Raw genomic sequence first — 7,204 nt, forward strand, 5'->3', positions numbered from 1 at the left:
TTAAACCCATAGTCCTTAATTTTAACCCCTTTAATAAATTAAAAATGCGAATCGTATTGGGTAAATTTTGGGGTATGACACTTTGAAGCTGTCCTATGGAAGCAAGAATGTCTTAGAGAAGACTACCTGAAGGGATTCCTGAAAAGGATGCCAAATTGTTTTGAAAAAGACTACCTAAAAAGGTACTTAGAACAAGAATGTCTCGAAGAAGACTACCTGAAAAGGTACTTAGAAAAAGAAATGTCTTGAAGAAGACTACCTAAAAAGGTACTTAGAAAAAGAAATGTCTTGAAGAAGACTACCTGAGGAGGTTCCTGAAAAGGATGACAAATTGTCTTAAAGAAGACTACCTGAAAAGGTACTGTGTAATGTATCAGCCATTGTATGTAGGGCATGAGTTATATGTACTTGCATGATGCTCCAATAATAGGTTGTTGATAACCAAAGCGTACATAGTTCGCTAATGTTGTAAGGTTGTTGGATGCTAGCGCGATTTCCAAATAATTGTTTTTTGAACTTTGAAGATCGTAGTTAGGAGAAAGATTGATTCGAGGTTGTAAAGTATGAAGACGCCTTTTCCTTTTGTTGCGCTTCTTATGGATTTGATATCCATTGCCCCAATTTCGTGGGAAAAAAAAGATGCTTATGAGGGAAGTGCCCCAGGAAATAGCCTTGTCATATGTTTCGACGTTTAGATTGAAGGGTGCGCCCCTGATTTCCGGGATATGGAGGGTTATCCATGTTGTTCTATCCTTTTGAATTTGAATTTGTCCCATGTTTGACATGCCCCTGATTGAGATTGCTTCGAGATATGACCCAAGTCAATTGGAACTTAGGGAGGATGCCCCTAGTTAATAGGATCCTTGATTGTATGCCCCTATAATCATTGAGGTTTTGCCCTTGTTTAGGAAAACCCTCTAGATGTGGTTCCCCCATGCAAGATTCTTTATTAGAAATGGTCATCTTTGACTAACCAATTTCGAGACCTCCTCGATGCTAAGTGTATATTCGTAGCTGGCGTTGTACCCTTTGAAAAGTAATTCTAATGTAATGCGAATGCAAGTTTTGAAATCGAAGTCCGTTATGAGTTAGGTCTGGATGATTAGAAATGAACTCTTGAAGAAGCGTAGTGGTTAGAAATAGTTTTAACAAACCTTAGGAGTCAGTATAACAAATCCTGCTTGTATGCTTTCGTAGTTAACCTTGCCTCAATTAGGACTTTTCAATGTTGTAATTTGGCCTGGTTCACGGTTTTAAGAAACAATAGATATAAGGCTCAAAAATTTATTTAACCCACCCCTTTCTCCTTGATGTTCTCCAGATCCTAAAGTTCGCCTAATCCAATGAATGTGCTTTGTTTGTAAGAGAATCATTTCAGTTCTGATGTTGAGAAGAAGTCTTAGTAGAGATCCAAGCATTGATAAAGAAAACGTTATGAAGATCCAAGCATTGATGTGAAGCTTTGATGGTTTAGCAGTCACAAGATTATCCTTTGTATTTCGCCTTTGTTTTGTTTTTATCCCTTATTTTTGCATGAACCAATTTCTTTAAATTTGATCCATCGGGATGCCCTAATTTTTGCCTAAGTCATTTTTGTTTTCTTTCATGAAATTTTCCATTTTGACTTAGCGGGCGTTTTTCCTCCTTTTTTTTGAATGCTCCTTTGGAAATATTGATCCTTGGATATTGAAAGTTGTGACTGCCATGTTGATTTTGATTTGTAAGCTTCGACTTTGACACGTCCTCGATGAGGAAGAAGTTTGTTGTGAATGTTATCTCCATTGCTCCCTCATTCTTGGATGAACGCGAGGAAGAAGATATGCTTGAACCTTTGCTTTGCTCTTTGCTTGAATCCTTGTTTGAATTGATTGATTCTCTTAACAACCAAAATACACCATTGAATTAATCGAAATCTACCCTGCCCCTGGTTGAAATCAAGGTTTATTTGAAAAGTAGAAAAAAACTCCAACTCCTGGCTCGAGGGGGTGGCGAGGGATTAACATCCTTATATCTCCACTGTTTGGGAATTGAAACAATGCCTGTACATCCTCGGCTCGGTCTTACCTCGAAAGCATACGTTTAGCGAGATTTAGTTATTTGTATTCGTCATTCTCCCTCAAGTTTGTTAATAACCCTAAATTTGAAATTGAAATTCGTAGTAGTGAGCGAATGTATTGACTCCAAAACCTGCATGGTCATCCCATTAGAATTGCTAATCTGAAGGTACAACTTTTATCCTGAGAAACACTTAGCGATCGTAGGGGTTGAAATTCTGAGCATGGCAAAACCTATTAATCCTAGGGACAATCTCCTTTGTAAACCCGTCGACCTTGTTTTGCTCCTTAGCTCTCAGACACGTAGAAGTAAAAGGGTAATCTCGAATTCTCCTTGGGCACGTCAAACCGGTCGGGAATAGATTGTTAGTGGTGGGTTTTTCGTCGTATCGGAACTTCATGAGTTTCCTTTGACTGAACCTATTTTGCTTTTTCTAAGGATAGTATCACACCGTTCGTAACCTCCAGAGTTCGTAGATTGATAGAGAGAACCTATGACCCTTTTGCCCCTTGGTGTGGAGTTAACACACGTCGCCTTCTCTCCATCATATTTATGCATCTTTGTTCAGGATTTTGCCCCAGTTGGACTAATCCTTGCCCCCAGGTCATCGTAGAGCGTCCTTGTAACTTGGATATGTTCTAAGATGAACCCCTTTATGACTAGATACCCCTTGAGTGCATCTATGAGGGAACTCTTTTGTTGAACTAATCCTTGCTCGATGATACCCTTTGTTGTATTTATGATCCTGTTACGACAAGGCATGGACATGTGGCATGACGAGGGGCATCCTTTTTTCCTCCTTGTGAGACCAAGTTTGTTCTCGATAATTTATCCCCATTTATCCATAGTCTACGATCCTTTTGATTTTTTTGTGAGTCTCGGGAAATCGGCTAGTGCGGTAGGTGCGGATGCGGGTGAAGATAGAAATGCAAATGTAAATGCAAATGTATGACTGCATGAAAATGCGAATGCATGGATATGCGAGATACTCCTTATATTATAACTCCGTGTATGCAATGGAGACGTGTGACGTATAATCTTAGGGATAGCCTTAGAGACGACATTAGACCCTAGTGAAATCCTTGCAAGATAGATGTTATTACACGCCAATGGAAATCCCTTAGATTAGGGAGTATGCAGAAGGTAGCGGCTGGTGACCGTTCATGACAGTCACCAAATCTCATGGCCATCGAGAGGTCGTTCGACGTGTACCAATGAAGTTGTCCTTGGTGGGAAGGTTCTCTATGCGGAACACAACCTATATAAGGACGATATCGGATGAAGTGAAATCCCTACAGGCTAGGGATGAAAGATGTATAGATGGGCATCCAAACCCTACAAGTTAGAGGGTGCGCGAAAACAAGCATGGAGTGACCGTTCAGGACAGTCATTAGATCTCATAGCCATCGAGAGGCCAATCAAACGCATGCAAATGAAGTTGTCCTTCGGGGAAGGACGCGTCGTTGTGAAAACACATGGATGTAAAAGAAAATCCCTATAGGCTAGGGAGTACGTAGGAGTAAGCACGGGATGACCGTTCAAGAAAGTCACTGGATCTCATAGCCATCGAGAGGCCAATCGACGTATGCTAACGAAGATGTCCTTCGAACGAAGGATGTGATTTTAGAAGTAGAATCCCTACAGGCGAGGGAATACGTAGGAGTAAGCACTGGGTGACCGTTCAAGATAGTCACCGAATCGCATGGCCATCGAGAGGCCAATTGACGTATGCTAACAAAGATGTCCTTCGTACGAAGGATGCGATTTGGGAATTAGAATCCCTATAGGCTAGGGAGTACGTAGGAGTAAGCATTGGGTGACCGTTCAAGATAGTCACCGAATCGCATGGCCATCGAGAGGCCAATTGACGTATGCTAACAAAGATGTCATTCGTACGAAGGATGCGATTTTAGATATATAATCCCTACAGGCTAGGGAACGCGTAGATGTAAGCACATGGTGACCGTTCAAGACAGTCACTAGGTCGCATGGCCATCGAGAGGCCAATCGACGTGCATAAATGAAGGTGTCCTTCGTCGGAAGGACATGGTTTTGGAAATAGGGTCCCTGCAGGCCAGGGAACGCGTAGGAATACCTGCAAAATCAAAACGCAAGACATTCGCAGTATAAATTGCAACCACATAATAAGCATATAAGCACATAAGCCCTAGGTTCATAGGTTCGACGTAACGGCTTAGGGTGCCTACCCTTCCCATTGGTATGTTCTAGAAGGTATCATGGGGTCGTTCGTAGCCGCCGAGACTTTTTGTCTCTTTGGATTTTAGAACAACTCATTTATCCATGAGGTTCGAGTTTTAGGGGTAGGTTCCCAGAGAGATCAGCCAAATACCAAGTCCAGCCCTCAACAAGGTCAAGCCTCGTATCAGACCTTTCCGGATATTCAACCCACTCTGAGTGGAATTATAATAAGACTCGTAGGCGATGTAATTCCCCTCTGGTCTTAAATATAATTCCCACGCTTAGGTTTAACGGCAATTTATATACAACCCAGAATTTACAGTAAAACAAGTAAGCATTTAAATAAACATTTATTTAAATTACTATGAAAGTTACTGTAAATAAAAACCGTAAATAAATAAATAAATAAAATTAAATTTAAATATTTATAAGAACCTGATCTCCAAATCCTGCCATTTGTAGCTCCAAAAAATGCAGTACAACAATAAATATTAACGTAGACAAATATTCATTTAAATTGTCGCAAATAATGATTGAAAATGTAAATAAATAAATAAATAAATATTTAAATAAAAATGAAAAAACCTAAATCCTAATCCACAACCCTAATTTTGGCAAATTAGCCAAACCCTAATAGCTAGCCACAAACCTAAATAATTTGCCAAACCTAAACCCTGCCAAAACCTAGGAGCATAATAATTCACCAGGAAGTTCGGTCCCCAGTAGAGTCGCCAGCTGTAGCAACCTGCCCTAAAAATTAAGGTTTAGAGTCGCCACCTATTCTGAAGGGCGAATAGGAAACCCTATGCAGTTAAGAGATCGGGGTAAGATTATTATAATCAGGTCGAGGGAAGGTGTTAGGCACCCTCAACCCTTTCCTAAGGTTTGATCTTAAAATAAAGGTTTATGGCTAAAATTATAGAGGTTAATAGCTAATGAAGTGAAAAGGGCAAAATTGAGATTTTAAGTGAATTGAGATTTTAGGGAGGGGACTCGCCTTGGTTATCCAAGTGCCTACGTATCTCCTTATGGAGAATCAGAGTCAACGTAGTTCGGGCACAGGGTTGTACGCCTTTTTATTTTTTATTTTCCTGCTTGTTTGAGGTCTTTGTGTAAATCGCAGGTGTTATATCTATTGGTTTTTACAGCTAATCCTTTGCAAGTGCTGTAGAAAGTCTACGTACAGGTTATAAGCAAGAAGATGATGAGGTGTAGCTATCCAAATGGCTCGATTCAAAATATTCCATCGGCGCGCGCATTTTCTCATTGAGGTGTTACGTTTTCGTACATTATGACTTTGGCGTATGATGTTTACAACAAGTGCAAATGGCTCAATTGGTTAGCGCGTTTCGTTGGGAAGCAGTGGCGCGTTGGTTCGATCCCCAGGCCAGACCAACTAGTTTTTTACATATTTGTTTCCACGTGATCTTGTACACGCTTTCAAGACAAGCCTAAGGTGTGGCTTCTGCCATCACCATCAGATCCAACACAGACTCAGATCCGACGCACACAAGGCTGGAGGTGCATCATGGACCTTCAATAGGCAACCACACAGGATTGCTGCCCAGGTTCTTTATTAGTTTTATTTTATAATTTGTTTTGTTTTATATTTTCTATGTTGTTTAGGATTGAATTTTGGGATTTGTTTTATAAATTTAATTTAGGTTAAATGTTTATTTAATTATACTTGATTTAATCAATTTATTTTAGGTTTAGAATAATAAAATAGGATTAGGCTAATAATTAACATTAGGATTATCTCCCGATTATTCGATATATTGATTAATTTATTTAATTATTTTTAATTATTAAAATCACAAAAAACCCTAGGAGTTGTAACAAAAATATCAGGGTTTGCCCAATCCCACTGCCCATTTGGCGAAAAACATTAACATTAATTCTCTCCTCGACCCGACTAAAGCTATTAGTCGCATTAGACGAGAGATAAAAAAAGATATAATTTAAAACACATTTAATTTGCTTCCCGCGACGATCGAACCTATCGATCTGAGTAACCAGCAATGCCCCATTAATCCGTTAGCTATACTGATCAAACCTATTGATCATCGCATCTAACGGTGACATATCAAACCAGGGTTGTACGCCCAAATCTAAAACACACTAAACCACGACACTACGGATTTTCATCCTTTTCAATCAGGCAATTCAAAATGCCTTTCAAATCACAACTTCTAAAACTACGATAGGCCATTCAAAAAGCCTTCTAACAATCAATTCAAATTCAAAAATTCAAAGGCGTACAACCCTGTGCCCGAACTACATTGACTCTGATTCTCCATAAGGAGATACGTAGGCACTTGGATAACCAAGGCGAGTCCCCCTCCTTAAAATCTCAATTCACTTAAAATCTCAATTTTGCCATTTTCACTTCATTAGCTATTAACCTCTATAATTTTAGCCATAAACCTTTATTTTAAGATCAAACCTTAGGAAAGGGTTGAGGGTGCCTAACACCTTCTCTCGACCTGATTATAATAATCTTACCCCGATCTCTTAACTGCGTAGGGTTTCCTATTCGCCCTTCAGAATAGGTGGCGACTCTAAACCTTAATTTTTAGGGCAGGTTGCTACAATAAGAAATTTTACAATTTCCGATAAGATAATAAAGGTATTTACCAGAAATTTCATATTTAGATATATATGTATACCGGAAATTTCAAAATGCCAGAAATTTCACCTTTGTAACGGTAAAAAATGTATGTTTTTGCAAATTTCCGATGAATAATCCAAAGTTCTGATACATCCCAATATTTTTTGAAAATTTTGGTATTTAACAAAGGGTATAATAGTAAAAGATTTAAAAATATGGGGGTGCCAAATATAAGTGAGGGTGGGGGGAAGGTGGTAGCAGGTTAAATCCTCCTAATCAAGTGTGTATTGTCTTAACTAGTTTTTTTCTCGTAGTTTTTATTATTTTATTTTTTCTTGG

This window comes from Vicia villosa, unplaced genomic scaffold (assembly GCF_029867415.1).
Source record: "Vicia villosa cultivar HV-30 ecotype Madison, WI unplaced genomic scaffold, Vvil1.0 ctg.002268F_1_1, whole genome shotgun sequence".
NCBI lineage: Eukaryota > Viridiplantae > Streptophyta > Magnoliopsida > Fabales > Fabaceae > Vicia > Vicia villosa.